Raw genomic sequence first — 19,869 nt, forward strand, 5'->3', positions numbered from 1 at the left:
TCAAGAATGAATCACATTATCACAATGATTTCATGACAAGAGGTAAACACATTTTATTCCTACTTTATGGGTAACAGTGTAATTTTATACAATGATTAATATCATTGCAATAAATGTTTACTTTGTGTTTAAATGCTTACAAAATACTTTAGAGTTCAGTTATTTAACTTTTTATCATAATTGTTTTAAATGCTCTACTGCTACATTTCTGAAATATTTGTCACATTCTGATAATAAATAATCATTTCATCTCTTCATTTTCCCTCAGGGTGGATAACCAGCCTTTAAACAGCAAAATAAGTGATTTTTAATGTATCCTGATAATTATTGACATGTTAATGTCAGTTGATAACAGCTGACATTAACATTTTTTATCATCATCATTTTTCCAATTAAACAAAATGGAAAGTTAAAATTTTTATTTGTTTTGTGTATTTTTTGTAGTTTAGTGTTAATTTGAACTGGGCAGAGAGCTGTGAAAGGAAAGAATGATTTCAGATTCTGGAATTTGTTGGCATTATTTCAGTTTGTGCAGTTTAACGTCTGCTTTCTGCTGCATCTGTGTGTCACCAGTCAGTGTCTCTGAAGTCAGTACATTGTAGAATTTTTAGTTTGACTCGTTTATCTTTATGGACCTTCACTAGGTTAGCAGTGTCACTTCATGCTGCTTTGTAAATGTTCTACGATCACTGTAAATCAGTGGTTCTCTAACTTTCTACAGTGGAGTACCCCCTGAAATATACGTTTTAGCCAAGTACCCCAAACTCTTGCTTCAGCATTTTTGATTAAAAAAAAATTAGGTAAAATTTGGTCCTGTATATAACATATATTTAACTGTAATATATATAAAAAAGAACACATATTTTAAAGTAAATTTTGTGTGCAAAATATAAACTGAAAAGTGCCCTTTTTCTTTAATAAGAAAAATAAATAAATTGGTCAATAATTAATAAATGAATTTTTCATTAAAAAAAAACAACCTCAAACTCATTTTGAATAATATAAAATAGAACGCTTCTTAAAATGTGACCAAAGCTTAAACAAGATGATTGACATTAAAACTATTATATGAATGTATTTATTGCGTTTTATGTTTCAGCATTAATTCCCATTATTTATTTTGTATTCGGTACCGGTATTCGGTATGACTTATTTAATGCATTTTTCCCAAAAAATGTCAAGTACCCCTGGGGGTCCACATACCCCACTTTGCAAACCCCTGCTATAAAGCCTAACTCCTAAAAAGCCTGTCAGGTCTTACTGCTTTAATATCTACTGAGGAATGTATAATTATGTTGGTTGCAGTTCACTTACAGTTAATTTTATCCTTATCAAGTGACTTGCATGTTGCGTCATCATTCTGCTCGTATGTGCCAAAAATTGCCCCCAGGGACAAATAAAGTTTTTTTAATTGAATTAAATCACCTCTTAGTGAACAGAATAAGAGTGGAAACTACAGAAACAGTCACATCCAAATTCAGACTTTTGAGGTGTTCCACATAGTTTGCAGATTAGAAAAACAAGCTGCTTTGGATCCATTCCATTACTGTTTGTGTTTGAGAAAATACAAGAATGTGTGTTGGCTCTGACGTTTGGCTGTTGCTTAGTAACATGACTGAAATAAACATTGCCCATGTGTTGTGACTGTATCTTGTCCATATGTACTTTTTTTCTGGTTGTAAAGATGCTTGACTGGCATTTGTACATGTGACCTTGCCTTTTCCTGATTATTGAAATATCTAGTTTTGTGTTTTTGTTCTGCTGATTTCATGAGGTTTGAAGTTGAGAGGTAAATATTTTAGAAGAATCAAAAGCATCTTCTTTCTTTAAGGATAAAAGAAGTGACTGATAGAGAGGTTCTGTTCTGTTCACAACTGCCGAGTGTGCGATAACAAACTCCTTGTGAGGTCTCCGGCCATTAGTGAGGTTTTCAGAGGGAGGGATATTCCCTGGGGTGAGGGGGTCTGCTAGATATCTTGTCTCATTTGATACAGCAGCGAGTCTGGGTTCCAGACAGGCAGCATCCTGGAGATCACAGGACACAGTAATTGTTTCTGTCTGTCCACAAGCACACGGCCGGTCGCTCTGTTACACTTCTTCAATTTCACATGAATAAACTGAAGGAAATTTATTACAGGAATGAGAGAATGAGATGGAACATTAAAAGCTGAGACATGGCTTTCACCTTAAACTTTATTAGTCGTTTCTGTTATAGTTTAGCAAAGCAAACATCAAAGTATGAAGGCATCATTTCATAGAACTGTAATTCAACTGATCTTTAGTATGGCACCACTGAAAATATTTGAGGAATCATACCAACATTAAACTCAATTATTGTTGAAATCAACTGAGGGAAAAACTAATAAACCATTAACAACAGGTATTAGCCATTATGTGATGTACTTAAAATTACAAATCATCTGCAAGCAATCCACAACCAAGAAGTCATACTTGGACCACCTCATTCTGTGACGTCTGTGATTGTGATTTCTGTGGTTTGATATGAAATAAGGCAGATTCCTTTTATACAATTATAGACAATCTGGTAAGGAGACAAGCAAAAGCGGAGAAGACTAATTCCTGTTTATGTTGGTGACGTTCAAAGCAATTTTCTGGCATGCACTGGAAACGAAAAACGGGGGGAAAGAACTAATCGATTAGTTGAGACACTCACATCCTCTTTAGTGTGCGTGGGTGTGGATGAACAGTTTTCCTGGTAAACGAGTCGAGCTGCAGATTTAGCAGCGGTGGAGACTGGATGTAATCAGTGATGTTTGGGGATGAAAGGCCTGAGAGTGGCACACCACTTTTGAGACCTTGGTGTGAATCAAAGTATTGGCTGATTTGACGGAACAATGGAGCTGGATCTGCCGTAATGTGTGAGAAGACATGGCAGGTGTCTGTGTGTTGCACTCTGCAGGGGCTTACAAACGCAGGGCGCTGTCAGGTATTCTGCTGCTGAATCATGTCATGATGACTGAGGTGGTGGTATTTGAGTTGTAAGAACAAAAGGATGGCTGATGTTAAGCATCACCCAGCCTGGAGTGTCAACGTGGAGGAGCTGTGGCTGTTGTCTTCTGACAGCTTCCCCATGCTCTCACAGTGGGTACAGATCAAATAAAAAGACTTGAACCTGATTTATTTATCTCACACAGCTGGCAAAAATGATGAATGACTCTTAACACACAGTGAGGTATGGCTCATCTTCTGGTTGATATGTTCAAGTCCTATAGTAAGGTTTTGTACATACATACATAGACATACATACTTCAGGGATGAGAAATTTCTAAACAAAGAGATAAAAGGCTAAGTAAAGTTGGTCATGTGAGCATCTTGTGAGTTACTGGTTTGCCCTGGGCCAGTGTCAGATCCCATACTGCCATGGGCCACTCTGACACCAGTGTGGTTGGCCTTCGCACAGTTTGCTGGCTGTCAGATGAGGTTGATTGTCTTTCCCTCAGCTGGTCATTCTTTCTTCTCAACAGCGTCTGGTTGGAAAAAGAAAATAACACAGAAGATTCACAGTCTGGGGTTAGAGCCAGGCGCATCCACATTAAAACAGTTTTGTAAGAGAACTAGTGCAGCAAAATTAGTCAAACTGCAACTACAATGCCAGCCTGTGCAATTATATTTATCATAGTGGTCCAGTGTGTAGGATTCACGGTGATTAACCCATAAAGACCCAGTGCAACTTTTGTGGCAGTTCCCAAATGATTTGTCCTCTATTTAATCTTTAAGGGATTTATTACCATTCATTATATTATCCTCTGTATTTTTCATTTTTCAGTGTAAATCATGTATTTTCCTACATTCAATTTAGATACAGATATAAACAGCATAAATTCAAACGTTATTATATTAAAACAGAGAAAACTAAAGAAAAAGTGTCTCTTTCAGCAAAGATATCAATAACTGAACATAAAACACATGTCTCCATTCACTGTCATTTATCAAACTCCATGGCTTGTAAATCCAAGCTGGACTGACTGTACATATCCTGACCAAGGAAAATAAAATTCTGACTTTGTGCAGTAATCTCAGCCTGGCTTTTGTGCCTCCGTCCATAATAATATACATTATATAGCCTTAATGTCGTCTAAAATTAATGTTTATTTGCAACATAGTACAGCAAACTATTACATGATCAAAAACAAATTTTAACAAAAAAAAAAAAAAAAAAAAAGGTCTCCATTTTGAACGTCTGGGATCACCAGAAATTTGTGATGTTAAAATGGGGTCAGGAGCCAAAAAAGGTTGGGAACCACTGAACAAACAGAATCTGAGACACTCGCATTTGCTGCCTTATCAGTCCTTGTGTGTCCTTCCCTCATTAATCATGGCTGTGTCACATCACCAGCTGTCATTTTACAACTGTTTGAAATGAAAATGCATTGGCGTAGCTGTAGTCTCAACCTGGCTGAATTACAGGTTCAATGTCGTCACTGTTCTTTTATAGTGATATGATCAGGTGTTATGAGAAGAAATGTTACTTAAAACTGGCTTTAATGTGTGATCACAGTTGATCAGAAGATGTTTGTTTAATTTACCAAATGCTTTGTTATCTAAGCAAAATGCAGTTTTGGGGACAGTTTGTCATAGACCAAAATACTGAGAAGGAGAAATATTTGTCCTTATATCAGAACAAGGACAAGAGTCATGGGGTCATTCACAATTTTTATGCTTTAGTGACCAGGGCTCTTTTCCAGAAAGCAGGTTTAACAAACTCTGTGTCTAACTTGAGATGTGACATTGAGTTTTCAGTGCCGAAACAGCTGATAAAGTTAAGTCAACTCCGTCTGTGCATGGTGAATGAAAAAAACATATATCACTGGACTTAAAGGAGTGATATTTTGCTTTTTTAAAAAAATGGAATTATGCATTTTAAAACATTTCCCTGTGGTCTACATAAACTGTAAATGCTTTGCTTGGCTCTGAATTCTTCATTAATTGAACTCCACAGGTCCATCTTCAACCCTATTTCTGAGTAATGACACCAGAAAGGTTGTTTTCAGCGCTGGCCCTTTAAACGCACATGAGCCACTTCATGCCCCGCCCCCTCCAGGTTGTTGGCTGTGCTGCTCTGTCCCATTCAACCAACAACTGATCATTTTAGGTAATCGGCTCAAAGTTTGGACATATTTTCAGTTTTTACTACAACCACTGCTGCTGACAATTATGTCGTACTCGGAGAAATGTTCGTTGGAAGTCTTGACCTTATATGTACAAATGTCGTGACATAACTAGTTATAGACGTAACAAATTAAGCAGGAATTGAAACAGGTTGTGGAAATCCACTCGATTTTTGCCAAAATGAATATAAAGATAGCTTTGCAGCACCTGGAGGGTTCAAATTCAAACTTTTTGAATTATTAGGGTCCAAATACACAAATAAATGAACCAAAGACTAATAAAAGTGGGTTTAGCAAAATATGACCCATTTAAGAGATGATTCACCATAGTAATGGATAATCAAAAGGACAAACCACCGTGTTAATTCACTTTAGGCAGAAATATGTGCCTAAGTAAATGCATGAGCAGACTATATGCACATTTGTCTAAAAAAGAAAAAAAAAAAACTAGCAGCTGTGAAGAATGAGGAGGTTAGACGACATTTAGGTATTGGTAAGTTATTTAACACTGGCCATTCATTCATCCTCTGTCGCCAAATTCCAAAATGGATTATAATTTATTTTACGGTCTGACAAGAACCAATAGAAGTTAATTTTCCCTCCATGCAACTCTGCACGTCATGACAGAGATGACTCACTGATCATAGACCTGTAGACATAATGTTCTTTTATTGCATTATTTAAGCATTCACAGTGTGTTTAGTGAATGTTTCCCTGTACGTGAACTGTCCTGACAAGCTGACAGCTGTCTGAATGTGCATGCATATTAAAAATCCACTTGCCGAAAAGACTGAAAATGGGCTGATTTTATTCAGCGCTGAGCATAAATCTTTCAAATGTAATGTGTGAATGTAAGGTTCAAATTAATCACTGCACTATATAATAATTTAATTCAGTACTCACCTAGTTGTTATAATGAGACCCTGATATTAATTTGGTACCTGGCTATACTCTCTGATCACAACGGCATTTTCAGTTTTCCAAAAACTCACTCTGCATCTAGAGGCAAATGAGGTTATGTTGGTGCCAGAGGATAGAGACTGAGCAACACATCCCAATATTTGCACTACTGAAAACAAGTGAATGTGAACTATAGTCAATGCGTAGATCATGGAAGTATCTGTACTTTAGATACACACTGTCATATCATCTGTATGAATGAGGAAATGAACAGCCAATCAGAGAGCTCCTTCACACAGCAGGAAGGAGACGCAAAGTTAAGATTTGATAATGAAGACCTGCCAGAGAAGGTTCACAGAGTAAGTTGCGGCAGTAACTTATTCAGAGTTGAGCTGAACCTGAGACCTTTAAACTGAGCCTCTGAGTTAGTACTAAACCCCTATTCTGGAACAGAGCCCAGGTTTAACTCCATATAAATGTTTTGGATGGACAGACAGACAAACAAACAAATGATGAAATCTTTGTCTCTTAGAAAATATAAAACAAAATGTGTTTCAGTTGTAGAAAAGAAAGAACAAGGATTGTTACTGAAGATGTAAAACTGGATCTGTCATTTCCAGGAATCTGTGTTTCAGACACAAGGCTAATGTATTCTCTGTACTGACTTCACCGAGTGGCAACAATATGAGGAACACGTCTTTATAGGAGGATAAAGTAAAAAAAAAAGAAAAAAGCAGAGTTTGTTGTGGTTGCCCAGTGTCATCTGTTTTGATAATATACTCTATCTGCACACTGTGTGCCACCCAGCTCCCTCATACACCATCCCACCCTTATCCTCGCGGTTGTTCGACAACAAGCTTTTTCTTCTCTGGCGCTTTGTCTGGCATTGTTTAAGCTCTCTCCTTTCTCCACCACCAGTTTGTCTTTGCCAAGCTATTTCATATGCTGCTAGCCTGTCCTATTTATTCAACCTCGACAATCTGTTCACAACAGTTGCTTAATGAATTTTTTTCTACCTGGAAACTATTCGATGCCCAAATCTGAATTCAATTCTTTGGCTTTTCAGAGCTGCACAGAAAGAAATGAAGACTTAGAAATTCATAGCATACTGTACAGATGTCTACATTCAAATTACACAGCATCTTATTACTCTGAATCTCAGTGGAGACCTGAGAATAACAACAGTGTGGTATCCTTATCAAATATGATTTATTGGCATGATTACTGCCCCCACAGTCTGTGTTGGCTGCATGTTGAAATAATATGCATTGCTCACTTGATTTATTAAACGTCTGATAGTTGAGTTTGCAGGTAATTCATCACACTCAATCTCCAAAGACGTCCTGACACGTTTATACCAAAATATCAGGGTCATAGCTGTGGACCTGAAATGGGAAGAGTGGATATACAAATGCATTTGGCCCTGGAGGAGCACATACAAGCTGTGCTGCCTGTCGCCGGCCCCTGCAGAGAGGAGATGGAGACAGACGGGGAGTTCAGGGCAAAAAAAAAAAAAAAAAAAAAAAAAAATACGAAGGAGGATGAAGCTGGGTAACGCTCAGCTGCATCGCGCCAAGATTCTCCGGATGAAGTGCATTTTAATTCAGCAGCTGTGGCCACTAATAAGAATTGGTTTATAAATAAAGATGTGAGAGATGAGTGAGTACAAGAGAGTGAGTCTGAGTGCTTCATCTACATCCTTACCTTTGGACTGAATGATGTCAGTTGGAATTGAATCAGACTCTTCTAGACTCTTCACATGATCTTTCATCTCTAGACAGGGAGCAATGGAAGGAAAAAGGAAGAATAGGGGTGGGGATGGGGGCGGGGGGGTACGAAGAGTGATAATCAAGTAAAATGTTTGTCAATTTTCTGCCTGCATCAGTTCAGCCCAACAGTCTGTGCCGTACCAAGTCCAACTGGAGCCTCTCAGTAGCTAATCATAGTGTTTGCCTTATATCTACACAAATTATACACAAATTATAGTACTTTGTTTGCTTATTCTGATGCAGGCTATGGCATCTGCATCTGAGATTTAATGAAGCTGATCCAACATATAATCAAAGTGCAAACGGCTTGATTACTGTAATGCGGGGCTCCCTACATTGTCTCCAACTGGTACAAAAAGCTGCTGCTCCATTCACTTCTAGGGCAAAGACGCTTGATCACATCAGCACACAGTGTGCGCCTCCTTACACTGGTTCACTGTTTGGTCTGTGATTTTTTATTTTGTATTTTTTTAATTGTGTACTTACAAGGCCTTAAAAATAGCTAAACCCCAAAATCAGATGACTGGATGTGTCATTATTTTGGTCCAAATCTTAATTTAAAGATGTTAGATAAATATAGGAAAAGTAAAAGGTACCACATGAACTCCTTTTTGTCTTTTCACAGCAGATTATTCCTCTAAACCAGAGGTGTCAAACTTATTTTCTTTCAGGGGCCGCATTCAGCCCAATTTGATCTCCAGTGGGCCGCACCAATAAAATAATAGCATAATAACCTATAAATAATGACAACTTCAAATTTTTTAGTGCCAAAAATAACATTAAATGATGAAACTATTTCTATCCAGAACAAAAAAAATGTGAATAACTGGAAAAAAACTGAAATTTCTGAAGAAAAATAAGTACAATTTTATCGATATTCTGCCTCAACTTGATTTATACATGTGCATTAAAGATCAGATCTTCCAAGGCACAAAATAGGCAGAATATTGTTAAAATTGCACTTATTTTTCTTTAGATATTTCAGGTTGCTCATATTTGTTCAGGTTATTGACATTTTATTATTAAAGGATATCAGAATTTAATGTTCTTTGCAATAAATCGAAGAGAAAAAAATGGTGTTGCCGTTATTTATCGGCATAATATCAAATTATTTTCCTCACATTAAACCAAGAAGAAAATTTGGAGTCATTATTTCTAGGTTATTGTGCTATTTGTTTTGAGTTTGATGCCCTTAACTGTTAATATCTTCAGGGTAATTTTTGCATTTTTCACTTTGTAAATTCATCCTGTGGGCCAGATTGGAACCTTTGGTAGGCCAGTTTTGGCCCCTGGGCTGCATGTTTGACACCTGTGCTCTAAACACTAAATTAACTAGTATATTCAGATGAGCTACATTAAGTCACTAACCTACTGTGAAACACAACTAACTATATAATGCACACTAAAATAAACTGTACCTGGACTGATTTAGTGGTTTAATTACTATTTAAACACCTCGCTTCTTAATATTTGTGTAATTTATTGACTTGGTATGTGTGAGCTAGATGATTAAGTTCTATAGATGGAGCCCTGTTGGTTATTTCCAGGTCATAACCAGCCTTTTGGTTCTATTAAATCTCATTCTACAGTGTTTCTTGTTGTGAAACTGTTTGGAAATATTTTTACATAATTGCTATTTATTTGATGTGATTTGATTTGTAGTTTTTATGCCCATTATGCTGGTTTCATGCGTGTCGCCAGATTTTCTTTCCTTTTGTAAACCGTTCAGTTAGTAGCTGTGTTTGCATACAATTGTCAAGAGAATGTGAAACGAATGTTTGTAATGTTGCAAAAAACAAAATGAGAATTAGGCATTTCCGTCAACTGGCGCAGAATGACTGAACTAGGCTGTGCAGAGTAGAAGTAGAGCATTCTGTTACTATTTTCTATCTAAAATGGATATGATTTGTTTCATGGATCAGATTGAGGAATAATTTGGACGTTGCATACTACCAGCCGTAGTTTGGTATTAGAGGAAGATATTGGGGAAGCAGCTCATCAGTCAGGAGTAAATTGTTTCTACTTTGGAGTTCATTCCGAAAAGGTGTCTCCATATCTCATTAAAGGTACAATGTGTGACATTCATAGATAAGATGAGATGAGATTCGAGTGCAGGTGTAGTGTTCTTGTTCTGACATCACATATATCGGATACTATATATAACTTTTTTATATTGTCATTGTTCTAATTTCAATAAAAAGAATAAAATAAATAATAAAAAAATATATAAGATAACATAGGTTGTTGCAGTTGTCGATGAGCAGAAAAGGCACTGGGGCATTTGGGACAAAGTATTAGTGTCACCCTTTTGGATATTCATGGATTCATGGATTTGAGTTGTCTCCTAAAAATCAATTTACACGCTGTTATCATCGATCCAGTCAACCTAGACAGTTGACAAAGTACTCATTGCTACAGCTCTGCTATAGTAACTGATTAATGCAAGTACAATTCTTCAGATATTGCATATTACACCTTTGACTGTGATAATACTGTATTTCTACATTTGCATAACAATGTGTGGATGGAAACACAATTCTTTATACAACACACCTACATAAACTAAACTTGTTATATATTATCAAAGTGTTGAGTGTAGTCAGGTATGATAAGAACAGAGCAGCTGGATATCAGACAGGAATATCCAGCTGTGAGAAGCGAAAGCAAGTGGAAAAACAAACGTAGACAGGATACAGCAGGGATGTTTTGTGTGAAGTGCCAGGATTCCAGTGATGCATCGCACCACCCAGTGTGGATATTTCATAGAGAAAAACATCATCTGTACTCACCTCCATTGCTGGTGCCAGTTTCATTGATCTCAGAGACATCTGTAATGTAAAGCACATATAAATGTAAACATGATACTCATTACAGACCTTACTGACATGCAGGCGCTGAGTTCTACACGTAAAGGACGGATACTGATGGAATATAAACGGTTTCCACAACTGTAATATCAAATTGTTGTGCACTCAAAAACAGTTAATCCCAAACTCTTTCAAGAATGGGAGAATAACACTTTTCTGTATACACATATTATATTCATATTACGGCTGGTGCTTAACTGTCTCACATGCCTGGAAATTCAGTTACTTCAAAAAGAACAAAACAAATGCAAGGAGGGAGAAAGATGCATGCAAAATTAATTACACTGCCATCCCTGTAAGGCAGCGCACGAACTCCCCGCCCCATCTTCCTCCCCGCATCTCCTCCCTGTTACCTCTGTAGTCACACGATTCCTTCTTCCCCAGTCCCAGAGCAGACCTCACTGCTTCCCCTTTGCAACAACAATCATCCAAACAAAGCACACCATAAAAATAACTCGCTCTCCCCAGGCAGTCTGGCGATGATGTAAACAAATACAACTGTTTAGGCGTGACAGAAGATCGTGTGGAATCCAAAGTGGCTGCAGTGTTGTGTACAGTATGTTTGTTTACTGCAACAAGTGTTTTAATCTCTTATAGAAGCTCATATAGAAACATAGGTGTCTGGGCTGTAATTGCCAGTCTGGATAAGCGCAAGGCTGCACATTTTCCTGGACTCTAAACAGGATCGTTGTATACATTTTTTTTTTTTTAATTTTCTGGAAATCTGGACCTCTGAGCTGTCATGTCCTTTCTCTCTGACACCCGGTGCCCAGGGATGGCTGAAAATGAGGAAAAATGAGCAAAAATCAACTGTCCCAGATGTTGATTTTTTTTTTTTTTTTTGTAATAACATTATACTGATGCAGTTAACAGTTGAGATGTGGGGATGCAGAGATGGTGCTACAAATGTCATGCAAGGATAAAATATTATTAACTTTTGCTACAAAATATATTGAAAAAAGGCAATTTAAATAATCTTGGCTGAGTAGAGTAAATAGACGTGAACACTGTTTCATGCGTAACTGCTGTATTATATCACCATGTGCCCAGATCACAGCAGTTCTAATGCAATGTTCTAATATCTAATAGGTGTTTGAAACTAAAAATGGCTATGTAGAAACCTGAAATTAAGTTTGAATATGTTGTGCTTTATAATAAATTCATCAAAGAAGTCAGCTGAGTCTAATGTAAATGCCTCAGAGTAAACTGACAGCCAACGTGTAAACACATTGTACCACATATGTTAGTTAAGCAGACTTAGTGGCAACTCAATACATTATGCAAGGACATGAAATGATATGCCATGCATTAACACTTTTCCACATAATCACGTTACGAATATTAAAGCTGATCGGGGCATGTGGAGTGTGCCTGATGGTGCTTTGGTGTTTGTTCTGCTGGAACAGAGCCTCCATCTTCTGCTTTTGCGTCTATGCAGCAGCAGGAGCTCACTGAAGCACTGCCCTCATTCCAGATGCTCCTTTCAGTCTTTTCTCTCCCAGGTAGCAACAACGAATTCTGGGTGCTAGGGTAGAATTCTCGCCCTCTAATATGTAGCACTGATCAAAACAAAGCAAAAAGCCCAGAATTTCAATTGATTGTGGCCCCAGCAGCGTTTGCCTGAAGCATGGAGAGAGCAGCAGCATTTGGTCTGTCTCGCTCTCTAATTTGACTCCTGTGTGCTGACAGTAGAGGGGCTATCATTTAGGGGAGGATGTGAGTGTGCTGTGGTAAACACATAAACAAGATGGGGGGAGAGAGAAAAACGGGCCTCTGTCAAGGTTCTAGTGAAGGAGAGGCACAGTCCACAGAGGGCTGATAAGGAAAAGGAGAAAAACAGCAGACTGAATTGACTCCCTCAGCAGGAAACTAGACAGCTAACAGCGTTTCCTGAATCTAAGACCAATGACCAGGAGGGATCCTTAATGGTGTCTCCTGCCCTCCGTTAACGTTACATGTGCATGTTAACAGCATGTGTGTGTTTTTAAACTTTTAGAATTTTATTCATGTAAAAATACAAAGACGAAGGACGAGGAAACAGCACAGAGCGACAAATCATGTTTTCCTTATCACTGTGATATGAACATGTGTGACGAACTCATCACAGAACACTGCTGGAGATGTGAGGGATAGGAGAGGTAATTTTATTTGTACATGGCTTTTATTTACACTCAGCATGTGAAAATTTGACCTATCGGATGATGCTCTGATTACTCAGCCATGTACTTTAAGCTCATTTATATATTTTGTGATGCTCTATGGTACACATTTTTAACTCCACCCCTATTATTAAACCATAGTACCAATAAAACATCTTTACACCATGCGCCAATCGTTCATCACAGAGAGCTTATGTTTCACGCGCAAATTCGCGAATGAAGCCTCAGCGAAACAAGTATTTCACAAGTCAACAATGTGATTATATTTTACATTTTGTGTGAGTATATTGTGCAGGCCTATGAGGAAAACTGAAAAGAAACAACTGTTTTGGAATGTTTCTACCACAAAAAGAGCATCTAAGTTGTCTTATGTTCATGTACTGTGTGGATTTGAACTGAACATTTCTTCCCTGGTGGAATAAAACATGGTGAACTCTCAGATCTAGGAGGAGAAAACTCAAAAATATGTTACAACCGTAAATACACACATACACAAAAGAGTATCAGCTGGGTTTTGCAGACAGCATTTTGTCACAACACAGGAAAGTGAGTAAGTGCCAAGGCCACACTATGTCAGGTGAATGGGATGGAGGTCTTGCCATCTGTCAAGAGAGAGTTGCCAAATCTTATGAAAAGTATTTTTCTTAGTGATGTGACTTAGTTTTCAGTGAAGTAAAGTGAAACACTTTTGCAAAGCACTTTTGGTACCTCTTTGGTCCTTTTATAGAATTGACGGCCTGTTTGTAAAACGCAGTGAGTTTCTTCTGGGAGTAACAGTCTTTGCTTTTCTAGAATTTTATGATCTGACATGTTTTAGAGTAAAAAATCTAAACTTTCCATTAAATGTGATCATTTCTTTAGTCAAGATCAATTATGGCAGACAGTTTAGCATGTTTGTTTGGTACATAATGTTAAAAAGGTGACAAGTTGGAGTTAATGGGACAAAATCAGACATTTTGCTTTACATTTGAGACTGTAAATGTCCATCTGAAGCAGCAAAACCAGTCTGTAGAAGGATATTTGCAGGAAAATCCCTATCCATTTATAAATGCCAGTGAAATATTGGCAATATAAAACTAATGGGGAAGCTCTGACTTGGCATAACTGAACATATGTAGAAGTAAAGCAGCCAGTCTGGTCTGTAAAATTCAGTAATAACCCAGACAGACCCATGGGTTTTGTTTGGAAATTGAGAGATGACTACTATTATCTCCTCTACGGTAATGTCTGAGTTGAAGGCACTAGTTGTAGACTCATTTTAGTAGTGCAGCTGGCGTTATCAATGACAGTTTTTGATTGGTATACTTTTTCATAATATTTGAAAGAACATTTGTTGATATCAGTAGGATATGTTATTTTTTGGCCATTTCCAAGGTTTTATTTTATGAAAAGCTCAAGCGACCTGTCAGTGTTGAAGCTGTTTGCCAAATAATTTGTGCAGTGTGTCTCAAAGCTCATAGTACATTTATATAGTTTTAAAGAGGTTTTTGGTTTTTCCAGAATTTTATTTGTTTATTTGCCTTGTAAAGATTCTCATTTGCCAAGATGCAATGTTCATTTTCCCTTAAGCTACTGTTTATCCCCCTATAAAATATTTAATAATGTGCTCACTGATGATTGCTTTTAGCAACTCCTGTAGCGCTGCATCACTCATCTCACTGGTATTATCTTGTACATATTTGGTTAATATTTAGTTTGAAAACATAAAGGGGTTGAAACACCACATGCAATAATTGTTCCTCATGTTCTACTCTTATTTACTAATGTTAAGGGGGTGTTAAAATTAAATTCTGCATGAAAATGAGGTTTGTTTGGTATTTTTCATCACTGTATTTGTTATTAATTTCCCCTTAATTCTGTGAAAACTGACATAATGTCACACATTGCAGCTCAAAGTCGTTGTGTCTCCCCATTCACCTGAGTACTATGGGCTCAAGTATTATTTCACATCAACAAGTGCCATAAAAAATTCAGCATCAAGAATGAGTAGACAGAATAAAAGTAGCAGAAAACTGCCATTAGCGATAAGGAAGTAAGTACTGGTGTCAACAAACAGCAGAGTTCCAAACAGGAACAACCCTCCTCCCCAAGAGCAAACTACCCCAAATGCATCTCCCGCTGAGCCAAGCTAACCAAGAGAAACGAGCAGACAAAAGAAAAGTGGAACATCATATACGAGTGTCCATTCTCTGCATGAGCTTCCCTTATCATTAAGAATAATAAGACATGCATGACCCAAAGGCATAAAAGAGAAACTGTAAATTAAAAACACTAAATTAAAAAAAAAAAAAAAAAAAAAAACACAGGCAGAATGCTGCATAAGAAGCATTTGCAGAATGAAAACGAGTATGAAATATAAAAGGAATCGCAATGGGTAAGCTTGTCTTTTCCAAATATGCCTGTGTAGGTAGGTTTTCAGCGAGGAAATGGTCTGTGAAAATGATCTTGACGTTTCTGACCCCTCCATGGTCAGGGGCTGCAAATCTTCGAAGCCCTGCATCTCTAACAGACACAGTCAAATAGTTTCCCCTGTTGCATCATCTCTCATGTAAATCTGGGAAGAACACTCTAAGATCAAGGATGTCTCTCTCTGGTGACAAAGGGTTGAGGAGGCATCAGTGAGCATTGTAGCCAGTCCACTGTTAAGACAGTTTGAGAGTTTTCTTTTTCAAGGACAGCTAGAATTAACCTTTGGGGGTCTGCATTCATCAAGCCCTTCAAGAATGATGATTAAGTAGATGTTTTATTTGGCTTGAATATGATTGGAGGTTGTCTCTTTACTGGCTTTGTTGTGTGGAGTACAGGTATTCCAGGAAACTGTCCCATGATCATTAAAGTAAGCTTCCATTGAGCGGAGACCTCTGACAGAAACCTCAAACTTCTGAAGATTTATTGTGAGGTTAGTGAATTTACAGCCCATGTGGTCGTTCAGACTGGCAGTAACATTCAGAAGAAGTGATGGCAAAGGCTCTGAGAGCACTGCCTGGTTTGTGTGGCGAGCTGCCAGAAATAGTGAGAGTAAGCACCGTCTTTCGATGCCAATGCCAACTTTTAAGCCAACAGCTCATTGTTCATCATTGTTTTTGTATTTAACGCTCCCTCCCTGTTGGATATGGCTTTAAACTGATTTTAGCTCTAACCTCCCAGGGACAGAGAGGCATCACACTTTGTCATACAGTATTAATTGTGGGTGAAGATCGTTATTGGACACTCTTGACTTGAGGACTGATGTCGGCTATTAGCAAATAAGATATCTCAATAATGGAAGTGGCTAAAGTTTAAGTGTTATGTTATGGGTTACAGGGTTATATACAGGGTTTCATAAATTTATTTGGTTTGACTTCTGCCCATTCAAAATAAACTTATTATTTTAATAAAGACAATTTCTTTGTTTCCCTGGCACAAAAGGAGAAACAAGTAATAATAAAATAAAATAAACAGAATACAGCAATGGCATCTACATCACCTATTAGGCAAATTATTATATTAAACTGTATTGGCCCATTTTGACATTAATGAGCTTTTAATCTTCTCCATATGAACAACTGCATATCCCTAATAGCATTTGTCGATGGTTTATTTTAGCATCTATAGAATACAGATTTTTTTGAAGATGTTATTCCAGTTTTTATATTTCATTGCGCTTAAATGCCTGTAACATTCCTTCATGTCAACAGACAAGACAGATTGGTAATACAGCTTAAACGGTTTGTGATCTGATCTGTATTTTCTCTCTTACATGTGAAAGCTGTAATCTGTTTATCTCTTTATCATCCTTCATGATATCATCATAGCTCAGAGAAGGTTTCAGAACAATTACAAGTTAACAGCGGTCACACAGGAGATCCCAAAAAATTTGCTAAACTTTTGCATTCTTTAACTTTTTTAGTCACTTCAGCCTTTCAGAAGTTGAAAACATCCTGTAGAAAAAATCCATCAGTAAGGAAGATGAGAGAGTGTGCGCATGCATGTGCACACGAGACAAAAGGGAGAGGAAGGAAGAGAGTTGGGCATAAGTCACCCTCATATGCAGACAAGCAGAAAATTACATCCCCCCACCTTTCATTCCTTTATTAGACGAGAGGTAGTTAGCATTTTGTTGGTCAGCATTAGCGTGGTGCACCACAATATTAAACTATGATGGCGATGTGTTTGAACGACGCAGAATTCATATTGAAATCTTTCTATACATGGGCTAGATTTGTGATTGGCACAAACCATATTAATATATTTTTCTCCAGACATTGTGCCTCAATCTCCAGCAGGTTTAATGTTGTCCTTCCAGGTCAGCTCAGGAAGGCAGCCCCTGTGGGTCACCCATGTGGCAGCATGGGATCAGTCTCTGTTTAATGTTCCAGACAGGAACCTTGGGTAGAACAGGAGGATTCTTTTGTCCCACAGATCCCCCTCAGCCACAGGACATCTCACTGTCCTTTTATTCAACTCCTCTGTCTCGAGTAGAGTAAAAATCAATGGAGGTGTGGAGGTCTAGAAGTGTCTGTGCCCTGCAGTGTCAGTTTCCTGGGAGAATTTCTTCTGTTCATTTGATCCTCAAACCGTGGTGTGGCAGGCTGTTCTCTTGTCTGAACCGGTCTCAGAGCTTTGATCCCAGTCAGGTCAGGCAGGTGTCCAGCTGCTCCCACTCAAACAATGGACGACACTTCATAACATGTGCACTGGAGCTGTTAGAAATGACTTCTTTTACCGAATAATTCCCAAGGAACTTCTGCTAAAACACCCCTCAAGTATGCCCAAATGAAATGAATGACAATTGAAAAGCATTTAGAGACTGAATGTCTTTGACTGATTGTATAAAGCTTTTTTTTTGTCAAGTTTCTGCAGCTTTTATAAAGCAGTGAGCTGCTGTCTGCTCAAAGGCACTTTATCTTGTGAGAATAAGATAGAAAAATGTCAAGTCAATACCAAAATCTGTTGAGAAGCTCTATTCTTTTTAGTAGATGTGAGCAGAATTAATTTCAAAATGTAAACTGGGTGGTCTATGAGAGACACAGGTCTGGGATATATTGGGCCATGTATATTAAACAAGTATCAAAGAGCCCCTTCATTGAACTTTGCATGCACTAATAGCTTTCAGCCTGATATGCCTACTGCAAAGATAATTAAAGACATCTCCCCGCTCTAGCAAAACAAGAGCGGGTGGACCTCAACAAGTGCCTGACCAAAAGAACTAATGATCTGGTAAATGTGGAAAGCAGCCCATTTTCATATGTTAATGCTCAGTTTGTAGTGCAGCTTGTGGAAATGGCTTAGCTGCATGAGATGCCATTCTCAACAGGAAAAAAGGATTTTGTAAGAAAAAGGGGGGCAGTATTTGATAGTCGGAGTTTTCGTTTCTATGAGATGGAACAGTGTCTGACAATCTGAGCCAATTAAAGAGCACTGAGCTGTGACCTGCAGGGTAGGGAGACGAAAACAAGTCTGCTCAGTAAACACTGTGACCGCCCCTCTGCTGCTATCCTCCTGAAGAGTCACTCATTAATATCCGCCTTTTTTCCCTGTAAGAAAAGGCCGAGAGGTTGTGGACATTAAGCAGCATTGTGCTCCCTTGCGGGTTTGGGTAACCTTGTAGTGGCGGCTGTGGTGGGGTGGCACTGAGTTGGGTCAGGGTCTTCTAAACTGACTGAAAAGACCCAAGCTCATTACACAGGACTGGGTCATGCTTGACAAGATGAGAAAACACAAAGTACTTTTGAATGACTGAAAAGAGAACAGGATACCATCTGCTTCAGGGTTAAGATATGCCACAGAGAAAGTGAAGTTGATTGGAAGGAAGAAAAATGGCAAGTGAAAAAACATATGTTGCAAAGAATGAAGGACAAGTGACCAGTGGCAAACCTTTGATAAGAAACAGGGTTGAAAGAAACGCGAAAGCTAATAAAGTATGTCGTCTCCACTGGCAGCGTCTCTCAGTCTTGATCTCTCTTTTAGGATTTAGTGTTTTTCTATTCAAAGCAGCCAGACAGTCACAGTGGTCTATCAGAAGACCAAAAAAGAGATAAAAAAGGAGCAAGAACATTCTGAGAAACACTGAGATGAAAGGAGTAAGTGAATAACTGATTAAGTGAAGAAGTGAAAAAGAGAGACAACACAAAAATAGACATGGAAAAGGAAAAATGCAAAAGAGGCCTCCCCCTGTGTGACCTACATACCTGCTAAACCTGCTGTCAGTAGTGGCTTGCTCCTCTCTCATCACTCTGAATTACTTTACATAATCTTTAGACTCTCCCTGTGCTGTTAGCAGGCCTGCTGCAGGAGGCTGCCCCTTTCTCTCCAGTGTCTGTTGTGGTTTACTATAGCAAGCCACAGACAGTCAGACAGTCTTGCGGGGGGGCTGGTAAATTTGACACAAGGTGATCGGACCAACCCCCCATACTGCATTAAAATGGGACACAGCAGTCGAAGAAACGTGGATGAGCATCCAGTTAAAGAGGAAGCTGCGGTGTTTGTGTGTCAGAGGACCAGGGCTTTGTGGCGGACTGATTTGTCGTTATGAAGTGGTGCCTCTTCTGGGCAGGTTTTCCACAGGAGATCAGGGAGTGGACAGGTCAATATAATCAAAGTGCTCGTCTAGACTGCAGAGAAAACAGGAGTCCTGGTAGAGCAGCTCTTGATCGCTGAAAGGTCAGCGAGAAAGCAGCATGATTATGTGTCAGCAGTATATTGTGGGACTGGTGGAGATATCATTACAGAGAATGAAGACGTTGAATCAAATATTACTCTTTTACATAATTGGCTTTTACTGCTACTTTCACTTGTTCAAAGTAAGGCAAAGAATTTTCTGAGCATAATATTACTAGCGCAATATTACTAGTGCAGGACCACGCTGCATTTCCCATCATGCAGCGTGGTCCTTTGCTTATGGGCAATATTTCCCATCATGCAGCATGGTACTGCGCTTCCCATCAACCGTCATGGACTGAAGCTAATAAATGTGTTGTTCCTGTTTTTAACTTCATTTCCCATCATGCAGCGTGGTATTGCGCTTTCGGTCCACCGAGCAACGTGATTGCAAGGCTATTGTATT

General features: G+C 38.4%; 1 protein-coding gene across 3 annotated transcripts in view; it reads right to left on the bottom strand.

Moving 5' to 3' along the window:
- Positions 1–2,174: 2,174 nt before the first annotated feature.
- macrod2 (mono-ADP ribosylhydrolase 2) overlaps positions 2,175–19,869 on the bottom strand; it is a 451,045-nt gene continuing 433,350 nt past the window's right edge. For all 3 annotated transcript variants that reach the window (XM_030156348.1, XM_030156347.1, XM_030156345.1), the window contains 3 exons: positions 10,588–10,626; positions 7,734–7,802; positions 2,175–3,488 (listed from right to left, as the gene is read on the bottom strand). The gene's annotated coding sequence lies outside the window, so the exon portion shown is untranslated. The remainder of the gene's footprint in view (positions 3,489–7,733; positions 7,803–10,587; positions 10,627–19,869) is intronic.

This window comes from Sphaeramia orbicularis, chromosome 15 (assembly GCF_902148855.1).
Source record: "Sphaeramia orbicularis chromosome 15, fSphaOr1.1, whole genome shotgun sequence".
NCBI lineage: Eukaryota > Metazoa > Chordata > Actinopteri > Kurtiformes > Apogonidae > Sphaeramia > Sphaeramia orbicularis.